Raw genomic sequence first — 13,560 nt, 5'->3', positions numbered from 1 at the left:
AACTGAGGGCCAGAGGGGAGAGGGCTTACCTGAGGCCCGTCGAGGTGTGAAAGAAAGTCCTTGAGACCAGGACTGAGGGAGTGGAAAGGGAGGGAAGAAAGAGACAGTGCAGACCAAGGCAGGGGTGAAAGTTGGCAGCCAGTCAGAGGGACGGCACCGTGGCTGAGGTCGTGGGCCCTGAACCAGGGGGTCTGTGCCCACACCTTTCTCCCCTGCGCCTGCATGTGCCAGAGTCCCCCCCATCTATAACATAGGGTTCTGGCAAGTCCCTCCTCTCAGGGCGGAGGCGAGAACTAAACAACTTACGAAGTGTGAAGTCCTTATAACGGCCCCTGCCGTCTTAGAAGATTGGGTCAGTGCTGGTTCCGGCCGTTGTAGGGTCAGACCCTGGGAAAACCAGGGTTTGCTAAGGGGAGGATAGTCGGAGGCTATGCAGACTTGCTTCAAGTCTTGGCCCTGCTAGGACGCTGTAGTGTATTCATGTACTCAAGTGGACGGGCTGCCCCCCACCCCTCGCAGGATTAGAAGCCCCCTGAGGGCAGGGCCTGGGTGCTGCTCTCCCCCTGCACCTTACAGCGGGCCTGGCTCATAACAGCCGGCCAGTAAGTATCTGATGATGAATGGACTAATTAGCCAGTCTGTATAATGGCCCTTCCAGTCCTGACCTCTGCGATTCCGGGCGTCTGTGAATAAGGCACGGCTGGGAAAGCACGTGAGATAAACCACAATATTCCTCCCAGGGACACGGCCAGTTAGAGTTTAGAAAGTTCTTTCTCATCCATAAAAGCAAACAAACAAACAGAAAGCAACCTTCTTGTAGCTCGTTCTCTCTGGTAAGCCCCGTGCTACATGCTTGCTACACATGACACGCTTTCTGTTTTCATCCTCACCACAGGCATCTATTTAATAAGCCCCACGTAACAGATGAGCGTACTGAAGCTTAGAAAACCCAAGAAATGTGTCAAAGACCACACAGCAGGAAAGGGTAGTAAGGACTTGCTCTCAGATCAGGTGGAAACTACTATCTTCGTTGTACAATTGGGGGAAAACTGAGGCCCCGAGAAAGGAGATGACTCGCCCAAGGCCCTATGATGATAACAGCAAACAGTTGCCTCACTCGTGCTATGTATCAGGTACTGCGCTGCTGAGTGCCTTTCACAGAGGAAATCCTCAAAACTAGTCAGTAGTATCACCAGGCCGTTTTCAGATGGAGACACTGTAGCGTAGGGAGGTTCAGCACCCTGCCAAGGGGGCCCAGCTAGCAAACAGCAGAGCCAGGATTCGAACCAGAAAATCTAGTCCAGTGGTGTTCAGGGCTCGTCTCTGTTGCACTGTCTGTGGGCACAGCGAGTCTGGAGCAGGCTGGTAGAAGGAGGGAGGTGTCCTTTGCCCGGCACCCTGCTGCCTGGACTGGGGGCAGGGTGGAGAACAAAAGCACATTGACGGTATCCTCAGCCGACATCTGGGACTTTCCACCTTGAAGGGAGGGAGGGGGGAGGGTGGTGTTATGGAAAAAATGATAAAACCCTGGAAAGATGAACGTCTCCCAGGAACCCCAAGTTTCCTCAGAGTCGTCACCCCCCCCCCCTCCCCGCTTGCTGGGGCCACAAACCCTGCGGGCCTGATCCAGATCAGACGAAGGCCACCTGGGTTGTAACACAGCCCAGCCGGGCTGCTCCGCTACTAAGGACCACTGGCCTGGATGCAAAGGCCGGTTTCTCAGCCAGGGACACGAAGCTTCCTCTCGGGGACCCCCAAGGAATCCGGTCCAGGCTGGGCTTCCTTGTCCTTGGAGGCTGGGAAGTTCACATCTCGTGGGGCAGCTCAGCAAACTGAATGACAGAGGAAGGTGAGGAGGGTGGAGACGGTCAGAGCCGGCTGTTTATACAGATCAAGACTCTCTCAGCTCGGCCATCAGCGTGTGACAGGCAAATCAAAATACACAGGGTGAAGCGGTTAGGGTAGAATTCACTCCGTGGTGGTCTCTGTCTCAGGAAGATTTGAAAAATACTCCCGGTTCAACAGCTTGAAAAAGAAAATGCATGTTCAGTTTCCATTTCAGCAGCGTTTCCTTCTGTTCAGTTCAGGGTTCAGTTAAAAATAATACTAATGATGAGACGGGAGCTCTGATTCCAGCAGTGTGCGCGGTCTTCCCCGGTGCCATCGGGTTCAAGTTCAAAGCTCGAAGAGACGGCCGTTCCAGTTACTAGGCTGCCACACAAACCACCCCAAAGCTTGGGGGCGTGAAAACAATCATTTTATTATACTTATATATTGTGTGAGTCAGGAATTTGTGAGTCAGGGCAAAATGGGCACAGGCCTCTCTCCGGGGCCTCAGCTGGGAGACCGGAGTGGCAAGAATCATTGCGCAGGTCCGGTGTCACCTCTCACGTGCCGGGAGCTGGAATGCCCCCTCCACGTGGCTCCTCCACGTGGCCTGGTGTGTTTGTTTCCGATGGCGGCTGGAGCAAGTTACCATAAACTTTAGTGGCTTAAAGCAGCATGAATTTATCATCTTACAGTGCCGTAGAGTGGAAGTCCAACGTGGGTCTCACTGGGCTGAAATCGAGGCGTCGACTGGGCTGCGTTCCTTTCTGGGGGCTCTAGAGAAGAACTGTTTCCCCGCTTTCCCCAGGGTCTGGAGGCTGCCCACTCCAGTTCACGACCCCCTACCCATCTTCCAGGCCAACAACGTCGGACCAAGTCCATCTCGTGCTGCCATTTCTCCGGCTCCCCCTCCCTGCCTCCTCCTTGCAGCCTTGTGATTACACTGAGCCCACCGGATAATTCGGGATAAACTCCCTATTGCAACGTCACTGAATTCGCCACCATAATTCCATTTTCTACCTGAATCTCCCTTGGTGATGTAACATAACATAAGCACAGGTTCCAGGGATTAGGACAGGGACATTCTGAGGAGCTGCTATTCCGCCTGCCACTGGCAGGACAGAGTGAAGGAGGGAGGAAGATCGTGATTGGGTCTTCTGTCTACACACACACACACACACACACACACACATGCACACGGACACACGCACGCTCGCGCACACTCACTCCATCTTGTTCTAATGAACAGAGAGAGCCCTAAATTGAAGGGATAGCCCCCTAGTGGATGTCCGGAGCTCCGGAATGCTATCCCTGGAGTCTGACCTTCCTTTAAGTCCATGCTTTTCTCCAAGAGCGGCAGCTTCTTCGAACCTCCAGGGGGCAAATCTCCATCTGCCTTTCAGAAAACCCTCCTCCCTGCCCACAGGGATGAGTCTGGCTTCTGAATTACCTCCCTCTCCGCAGGAGTGCAGTTCCAGAAGTCTGAGGCGTTGGGGCTGGATTTAGGCCGCAGGCGCCCCAGCGGGACAGCCGAGGGTGCTCTCAGCTCTCCGAGTCTTACAGAACCGCCCAGCAGGAGTGTGACACTCCAAAGCCAGCTCCCTCCCAGGTTTGCCCATCTGTGTGAATGAGGCTAGTGGCCTTTTTACATGGCCAATTGTCTAGAAAGCAACCACTGGATATTACACGCAAATGTATGTGCATGCCTTAATTCTCAAACCTATACCAGTGGGCACCAACTCAGATGCTCACAGCATCAGACAGGTAACATAAGTCAGTGAGATAGACTAGGTGGAGGACATTAGGGAGCACCAAGGTCTGTGGCAAATTGGAAGTTCCTGTCCTGCCTGTCAGGGAGCAACAGAACTAAGCTGCCTATTACAAATATGAACCCAGTGTTGCCAAATATTTTAGTTGTTTCAAAATAAATAAATAAATAAATAGAAGCCAGCAAGCCAGATATTTGCGTGAAGTATCCCAATTCTTAAATTATTATTGCTAATTCCAATTTTTAAAAACCCTGGGGAGGCAAAATAAAATATGTCCACCAATCCTGACCAGCAGCTGATAGTTTGTAACCTCTGATCTAAACCCAGATAGTAATGGGAAATATATTTTCAGTCACCATCCCCCATTCTACAAAATCACCCTTCATACCACGGAGCTAATACTTAAAGAACAGCTTGTTCCTTTTGTCCGGCTCCTCCGAGTCCCCTTCCCAAGAGTGTCTCTTCAGGATTATTCGAATACCAAAGGTGGTCCGTGACCAGTGGTCTATTTTTTCATTGAATTTTGAATTATAGAAATAATACATTTTAATTAGAAGAGTAGGTCAAAACAACAGAAACATACAAAAATAAAGCTGCATCTGTCTGTGAAGCTGCTCTCAGCGACACATGAGGGAGGTCCTTATAAGGATATTTTTTAACAAGAGTCCAGAGGTAGGCCATGTTAAGGTTGATTCATCGGTCTTAAAAGGCCAGCGCGCTGGGCGTGCGTCTGCGTCATCGTCCAGGCTTTTCCTTCGTGGTTGCATCGTGGCTGCCACAACTCCAAACATCAGATCCCCGCAGCAGTATCCCAGGTAGGAATGGAAGGGGAAAGGTCAGAGAGAAGTTTCCTTTTTATCAGGGAGGAAGTTGTTCTCCCAGCAGTTTCCCTTCCTATCTCACCGGCCGGACTGAGTCTCATAGCCACCTCTAGCTGCAAGAGAGGCTGAAAAACACCTCTGGCAAAAAAAAAAAAAAAAAAAAGAACGAGATTGCCTGGCCTGAGCCTCTACTGACTCATCCCTCACTGCCCTAACAAGATGGCTTTGGTGAACAGTGCAGGAGTGGGTAAAGGGCATTGGGTAGGCGACTTTGGTATTTGCCACAGAACTCCCTTCCATTCTCCGGGTCAGCCCCACGCCTTTCCCTAAAGCTACCCTGCTGTTAGCATCCTAGGGTGTATCCGCCCCGCTGTTCCTGCCCACGTCCGTCTGCACTGTAGCAGGCGTTTGCTCCTTCTCCTTCCTCTCACGCTGTCAGAGCTGCAGGGTTGCTGTTGCTCTCTTTCTTCATGGCTGAAGCATAAATCAGATTGCTCTAAGCCAGAGATTGGCTTAAAGATGGGCCCGTGACCCAGCTATGGCCACTGAGGTGTGAGGGAAGTTGGCATGAGGGTTCTAGAAAAAGTTTCTGTGCTCTCACGAAAGTGCCGAGACACACACACGCCCTGGCCGGTTGGCTCAGTGGTAGAGCGTCGGCCTGGCATGCGGAAGTCCCAGGTTCGATTCCCGGCCAGGGCACACAGGAAAAGCGCCCATCTGCTTCTCCATCCCTCCCCCTCTCCTTCCTCTCTGTCTCTCTCTTCCCCTCCCGCAGCCAAGGCTCCATTGGAGAAAAGATGGCCCAGGCGCTGGGGATGGCTCCTTGGCCTCTGCCCCAGGCGACAGAGCGACACCCCAGAAGGGCAGAGCATCGCCCCCTGGTGGGCAGAGCGTTGCCCCTGGTGGGCGTGCCGGGTGGATCGCGGTCGGGCGCATGCGGGAGTCTGTCTGACTGTCTCTCCCTGTTTCCAGCTTCAGAAAAATACAAAAAAAAAAAAGAGACACACACATAAATACACACACATACACACACACATGCAAAAGAGCTGTAGCAGGAAGGGACAGTCTCTTTTCTTCTACTGGTCATTGAAATGCAGGAATGTGATGTCTGGAACGGTAGCCAACATTGTGAAATTATGGCAGAATCTCATTGGAGGACAGCAGAGTAGAAAGATGTGAAGGACCACCCCGGCTGGGTAGCACAGTTAGTTAGAGCATCGTCCCCATAGGCCAAGGTTGTGGGTTCAATCCCCAGTCAGGGGACATACAAGAATCAAACCAGTGAATGCATGGATAAGATGTATTTTGCCTGACCTGCGGTGGGACAGTGGGTAAAACATCAACTTGGAACACTGAGGTTGCCGGTTCAAAGTCCTCACCTTGCCTGGACAAGGCACATATGGGAGTTGATGCTTCCTGCTCCTCCCCCTTCTCTCTCTCTTTCTCTCCCCTCCTAAAATGAATAAATAAAATCTTTTTTAAAAAGATGTATTTGGTCTTCATCCTCACAGTTCCTGGCTCACAGCATCTTTTGCTATAATATTCGGTCTCTTGTTTTCAATTCCTGAAATCACTTAAGAGCCATAAAGTGGGAATGGGTGTCTCAATACCTACAACGAGCCCCTTTCCACTCCAACTGGACTTATGTTCGTGGAAGTGATTTCTGAAAAGCACGTAAGCAGGGATCCGGCAGCCAGAGGCACCAACTGGGAATGGAGGGATGGAACTTTTCGGTCCCAACCCCAGATTTCCAGGGAGGGGAAAGAGACATGGAGACAAAGCAGCCACCCACAGCCAATGAGTTAGTCAATCCTGCCTACGTAATGAGACCGCCGTAAAAACCCAAAACAGGAGGAGTTTAGAGAGCTTCCGGGTCGGGGAGCCAGAATACTGTATAGGGCCCCAGGTGTCACAAGGACAGAAGCTCCCTCGCGTCTGGGACCACACCACATGCCTCTCTTCATCTGATTATTGACTCGTATCTTTTACTCTCCTTTACACTCAATCAACAATTTAGTTAGTAAAGGGCTTTCTTGAGTTCTGCGAGCCGCTCTAGCTGATTACTAGAACCCATGGAGAGGGTCGTGGGAATCTCTCATTGATCGCCAGTTGGCCAGAGGTACCAGGCCCAACCTAGAGTTGCGATTGGCATCCTGAGTTAGAGGGGGGCCATGGGACCTCCTGTTTGTAGCTGATCAGTCAGAAGCACAGGTAGCAACCTCAGCCTCAGCTGGCACCTGAACCGGAGGACGCTCTTACGGGACGGAGCCCTTTCCCTGTGGAATCTGAGGCTGTCTTCAGGTCGATAATCTGAGATGTGCTCGCTAGCGTGGGGAACCCTACACACACACACACACACCCTTGCAGGAAGTGGGTTCAGGAAACCGAAAGACCCATCTCTTTTCTTTGGATATTCTCTTGGGAACAGGATGAGGGAAGGCTGGGAAAGGAAGTATATCATTGCTTACTTTGCATTTCCCTAATTGTAACAAAGTTGAGTGATGGTTCTCTCAATAACTGTGCCTGTTAGCTGCCCACAATCCCAGTGGCTCTTTGAAACAACCGTTTCTACGGTCTGGATTGAATTCTTAGCCTAGGCTATTCCACTTTTCATTATCTGCCTCAAGTAGAAATAGCAAATTAGTTTTTTTAAAAAAAGAAATAGGTATTCATTGAGCCCTGGCCGGGTAGCTCAGTGGGTTAGAGCATCGTCCGATATGCAAAGATTGTCGGTTCGATCCCTGGTCAGGGCACCTATGGGAACAGATCGATGTTTCTGTGTGTCTCTCTGTCCCTCCCATTCTCTCTCTAAAATCAATACATAAAGTTTTTTAAAAATGAAAAAAGGGACTCTGCCATGGGCAGAGCACTGAGTTAAGCCTGTTTCCAAGATCATCGCACCAACCCTCGCAACAGCTAAGAGACATCATCTTACAGATGAGGGAAACTGAGGCTCTAAAGTGTGAAGTGTCATGTCCAAAAATCACACGAATCAGCAGAGCTCAGGATTAAATCAAAAATGTCTGACTCCCCAGCCTGCTTCCCAGGGTCACTAGCTCATTTCAGCGACCGAGAAACCCAGGCCCATGGGGCTTGCACATAAAACTGAACGGTGAGTGAGCAGCAAGCAGCTGACCAAATATTTTCCCTCCTGGGTCTGGGTGACCCTCTGGAGAAGAGACCGGCGGGAGTGGAGGCAGGGACAGCCACCCAGCAGAGGAGTCAAGAGCATGGAAAATGTCTCCTCCAGCCAATTTTCCTGAGGAGCCCTGGCTGGGGCTCGGGGCTGGGAACGGAAAGTGTGCGGGGAGGAGGTGGCAGCACGTCCATCCGTCCATCCGGAGAAGCTGTTTGCAAAGGCCTGCTGAGGGGCAGGGTGGGGGGGTGCCGGGCCCAGAGGGCGGCAGGGGGGGGGAGGTCTGGGAGGCTGAGGGTCTGGCATCTACCCAGCGCCTGGTCTCCTGGGAGAGGAGCAGGCGTCCCCAAGCTTCCCGCTTCCTCTTCGGGCTCCCCCACTACGCCAGCTCTCCTGCGGTGCCCTGCCCACTTGTCTGGGCAGCGGCCATCCTGGAACTGAGACGTTGGCCAATCTGACCCTCTGGGGACCGTGCACAGCTGACTCGGGGAGAGGTGCGGTGGCCAGGAAGAAGGCTCGATGGATCCTACTCCCGGAGATCTTGACCAGGCCCGGGCTTGAGTGCCATCGATCGGCTCCTTCCACAGCAGCCGGGCCTCTGTGACATCGTGTGGACGCTCTGCTCAGAAAACCTCCCTTCGCTCCTCACAGTGCCGGGAATCGGGGCTGGTGTTCAGCCCGCAGGCAAAGGGATGGCCATACAGGCGTCAAAATATGTAGATGCATTCCACCACATTGTTAATAACCCTTATCCCAAGTTCCCGCCAAGCATAACGGTTCCTGCAGACCCTCCCTCTGGGACCACCCAGACCTCCGCATGCGCAGGCACTGAAAGGTGAACACCTGCCGCAGCAGGGTGGTCCAGGCAGGCCTTGTGGATGAGTCCGTGAATGACAGTCATAACAGTTGTTAGTATTTTCATATCACTCTTGGAAACAACCTTCTGGCTTAACACTTTGCCTCTTGTTTAAAGACACATTGGCAGACATTTAGAGGTGGAGGGGTTTTATGCAGCCTCTGACGGCCAAGAGAAAAAGAGCAGAGACTTGCCCAAGGTCACATTGTCTGAGAGTATGAGAAAGGACATGAGAACACAGGCCCTTGACATCTGACACTTCCCTTGGGTATCAACTTCTCTGGCCCCACAGACACTGAACTTTAGTGGGCAATGGAAGGAGGTGACCGGGAGGAACCTGTCTCCGTGCAGAACTGATAGCCAATCACTTGGCTCTTGTAATGTGTCATCGTCGTCATGGCAACAATCACCTTGGTCACTAGCTCCACAGAGATAGCTGTCATGGCAACCACCACTGGGAGAGGGGGTGCCAACTTCCTGACACTGAGAGCCTTCAGACAAGTCTGTTCCATAGCACTGACCCAGATCGGAGCTCCGAGGAGGAAAGAGACTTTCACCCGGCACCAGCCGGCCAGCCGGCGGCGAAGCTAAGCTTCCCGAGGCCCCAGCCCAAGGCGCTCCGGCTGCTGCACCCGCTCCGTGGCTGACACCCCTGCCCCCATTCTTCTGCCCGCCTTGGTGCTTCCCACATTCCTCCAGCCCTCGGTCAGGATCTCCTTCCCACGGCATCTCACCCTTGGCTGCCTGTCCGCCAGCTCATCCTCCTGGGAACCGGCTGACATGAGCTAAGAGGACTCGTCACCGGGTTCTTCAGCAGTAGCTGGGGCTCCCTGAAGGCCAAAGAGCCCTCGACACCCTTTCCCCCCAGAGGAAACGGTCTCCAGCGCTGGGATTCAAGCGCTGCTGGCGCAGGCTTGAGGGGCGCTTTCCGGCGGTCAGCCCTGTCCTCTGGGTAACGTCACACAGAGCAGCTGTCCATCGTGGAAAGGGCTCTGGGCCAGGAGGTCAGTGGTAGGGATTCTGAACCCCACCGAATCCGACCAAAAGCTTTTGCTTTTATCCAGTCCCTTCTCCTCTCTGGGACTTGGTGTCCCCCACCAGAGAGACACGGGTGAGAACGCCCTTTTACAACCTGCGCTGTGTGACCTTGGGCAGATTACTTAACCTCTCTGTGCCTCAGGTCCCTTTCCCTTCGAAACCCTCAACAGCTCCTTTCTCTCCCTCTGTCCTCTCCTCAGAAGCGATGAGCGTCCTCTCTACACAGAAGCTTGGCAAACACAGTCTCCAGGACCCAAGCAGTTAACAAAAAACACGTGAGACTTGGCGACCAGAGAGCGCGTGACCCACTTAGGGGGGACAGCACAGCTCTGCTCACCAAAATGTTGTCGGGCAGTGTAGCCTAATGGTTAGAAGCCCGAGCTCTAGGACTATGCTGCCCGGGATTCCAATTCTGGTTCTGCTCTTCACTCTCTGAGAGTTCTTAGGTAAGTCACTTAACCACTCTGTGCCCGTGTCCTCCACCAGGAAGAAGAAGAACGCTTGTACCTCTCCGTGGGACTTCACATAACACAGCACTTCAAGCAGAGCCGGACAGTCCACAGTAAATGTTAGCACCCGTCACGTGAACACGCAGGGCCGAGATCACCAGGTCCTCCAAATAGTCAAGAGAAGCTCAATAGCCAACTTTTTATTTTGAAATTGCTCTTTCTTTTTTAACTTTGGCAACTGAGTGGAAACAGTTGTTAAACTGTGGTGAAGACTGTACAAAACACATCTGTGAGCGGGACTGAGCCATGGAACTGGCGGTTTGCAGTATCTGCGCTGTAAAAGAGTATCGAAAACAGAGCCAGACTGGAAAGAGGCTTGGAGGCAGCCTGCGTTTTGAACTTTATAACCAAATCTCCCCTAGGCAATAGATACAGAAAAGGGAGGAGAAAATAGAGAGAAAAAACACAAATGAATATGTCAAATTATCCTACTATGTAGCATATTGCACATTGAAGTACTATGTGCTATGAGGATGTTGTTTTAAGTAACTGAGATAAAGAATAAGAAAGATGGGCCCTGGCTGGTTGGCTCAGTGGTAGAGCGTCAGCCTGGGGTGCAGGAGTCCGGGGCTCGATTCCCGGCCAGGGCACACAGGAGAAGCGCCATTCTGCTTCTCCACCCCTCCTCCTCTCCTTCCTGTCTGTCTCTCTCTTCCCCTCCTGCAGCCAAGGCTCCATTGGAGCAAATTGGCCCGGGCGCTGAGGATAGCTCCACTCCATGGCCTCTGCCTCAGACTCTAGAATGGCTCTGGTTACGACAGAGCAATGCCCCAGATGGGCAGAGCATCGCCCCCTGGTGGGCATGCCTGGTGGATCCCGGTCGGGCACATGCGGGAGTCTGTCTGACTGCCTGCCTGTTTCCAACTTCAGAAAAATACAAAAAAAAAAAAAAAAAAAAAAGAATAAGAAAGATGGTTAAGGTTAAGGAAGGCGACATTTAAGCTGAGACCCACGAGAAGGAGCTAGCGAAAAAATATCTGGGAGAGAGAAAGCCAGTCAGGGAGAAACAGCCTATGCAAAGGGCCTGAGGCAGAAAAAAGCTTGATGCAAAGGCGGGCAGTAATGAATGAGTTGGACATCTAGACAGGTGCAGCGTGTGCGGGGCCTTGAAGACCCTAGTGAAGATCCAAAACTGATCTTAAGGGCAATGAAGAGCCCTTGAAGGGTTTCAAGCAAAGAGTTGCGAAGAGCAGCTGAATTCAGGAGATGAATTAAGGGAAGCTGTTGAAATAGCCCAGGAGAGACGGTGTGGTCTGGATTGGCCAGTAGCCTTGGACGGAGACAGTCCCAGATTTCCGTGTCTTGATCAGCCTCTAAGTCAAAGGTTGGTTGTAAAGCCCCAGAACAGACCTGATGCTTTTCCCTAAGCCATGCAGTAGCCTTCCCATCGCCAGTGCCCCTGGGCCCATCTGAGACATACCACCAGATGTCAGTTGACTGGTCTAGGCTGCCCTCTGCTGGCAGGAGAGAGCCTTACTCCCTAGAGCGGGGAAAACAGCTGCCTCTCAATGCAATTCCGGATTGGAAGAGAGAAGGATGCCTAACTGCCTCAGTCTTCCCCGTCTCAGTTAATGGCATCTCCATCCCCTCGTAGCTCAATTCAGAAACCCAGGACCCAGTCCCTTCTCTTCCCTGACTCCGCATCAGAGAGTCCTGTTGGTTCTGTTTTCTAAATAAAATCCTAAGTCAGAATCTTTCTAAATATATAGGAACCCCATCCACTTCTCTCCATCCCCACCGGCTCCCAGGTGATGCTGATACCACTGGTCTGGGGACCACACCTGGATAAAAAGGGCTCGCGGAACCACAATACCGTTATCCGTATCCAAACAATCCATATCCGAATTTCCCCACTTGTCGGAACATTTTTTTAAAGAACAGCTCACATTTTATTTGTACCTGCCTTTGACGTGTACTAAAGCCCCCTACTAACCTCCTGAACGTTTTTTTTAGTAAAAACGATGTGCCTGACCTGTGGTGGCGCAGTGTATAAAGCGTCGACCTGGAAATGCTGAGGTCGCCGGTTCAAAACCCTGGGCTTGCCTGGTCAAGGCACATATGGGAGTTGATGCTTCCAGCTCCTCTCCCCTGTCTCTCTCTCCTCTCTCTGTCTCTCTCTCTCTCCCTCTCTCTCTCCTCTCTAAAATGAATAAATAAAATAAAATAAAAAATTAAAAGGAAAAAAAATGCTTCCTTAAAAAAAACAAAAACCATGTGATCTAAGATCCAACCAAGGATGATACACTGTATTTGGTATTCACCTCTCTTCAGTCTCCTTTCATCTACAACAATCTCCTGGGGGGGGGTCTTTCTTCCCTCCCTCCCTTCCTCCCTCCCTCCCTCCTTTCTTTCTTTTCTTTCTTCCTTCCTTCCTTCCTTCCTTCCTTTCTTTCTTCTTTTCATGGCACCGATTTTTTTTTAACTCCAGGCTAGTCGTCTTGTAGAGTGTGCCACAATCCTGGTGTTTCTGATGTCTCCTCATGGGTAGATGCAGGTTAAACACACTTGGCAAGATTACACAGGTGATGCGCCCCCCCCCCCATTGCGGTGTGCTTAACATTTTGTTCCATTCTATCTGATGGTGTTAAGTTTGAACATTTTGTTAAGGGAGCGCCTACCAGATCACTCCATTGGAAAAGAAACTTCTTCCTTTTATAATTAACAAATAATCTGTGGGCTGACACTTTAAGGACTGTACAAAAGTCCTGTTCCTTAACAACCTTTTTCTCAAGAGTTTTAGTTATCTGTTGATGATCCTTGCTTCTGATTCTCAGAACTATATAACCATGCAATAGTGTATACCAAGTGAGTGTGTGTATGTGTGGGAGCATATGAGGAAAAAAAATAGAAAATTCTAAATCCATGCACAGTGACTGTATACAATAACAAATGAAAAGGGAGGGGTGGGGGAAAGACTGCATGTTTCTTTGGGAAAAAAAATTTGGTCATTTAACTCCCCCAGGCTCTAAACAACCTTCGTTCTTGACATCAGCTTAGATCTCTGGAAAAGCAACCTCATACAGGAGGCTTTGGCACATAATGCCTTGGGCAGCCACCCTCAGACTGTCCTAGCCCTGTCTCTGGAGAACATCAAGACAGGTAGACCCCAAGCCAGAAATCCAACCCTTGACAGAAACTTCCTGAACTTGGGTCAACCCCTCAGTTCCCTGGGTCATATTCACAATCTCCCACCCTGGAGCGTAAAGGGAGATGGCCAGATCTGCCCAGGCCAAACTAAATCAAGCGTTCAGCCTAGCGCAAAGCCAGGATGTCTCTGATTTCCAGTTCTATGCTCTCAGAGGAGGAGGCGCAGAGCTTTGAGTTGCTGGGCAAATCCAGTGACCTGAATTATTGATGGGCAAATTCATCAGGCACTCTGCCTTCACCCATTCACTAAGGCAGGTCCAGCTTATTGAAAAACAGAGCCTGAAATTGTACACCATCTGCCCAGAACTGAGCTACTCTGGTCTGAACAGCCTTCTGTGTAGCTAGAATCTTGGGGCAAGCAAAGTCTTTGGAGTCTTACAGACCTGAGTTCAAGTCTCTCCTCTCCCACTGTTGTCTGCGTGGTGACCTAGGCTGGCTAGTTTACCTCTGTGAAGCT

This window comes from Saccopteryx bilineata, chromosome 6 (genome assembly GCF_036850765.1).
Source record: "Saccopteryx bilineata isolate mSacBil1 chromosome 6, mSacBil1_pri_phased_curated, whole genome shotgun sequence".
NCBI lineage: Eukaryota > Metazoa > Chordata > Mammalia > Chiroptera > Emballonuridae > Saccopteryx > Saccopteryx bilineata.
This window is presented reverse-complemented; position numbering follows the sequence as displayed.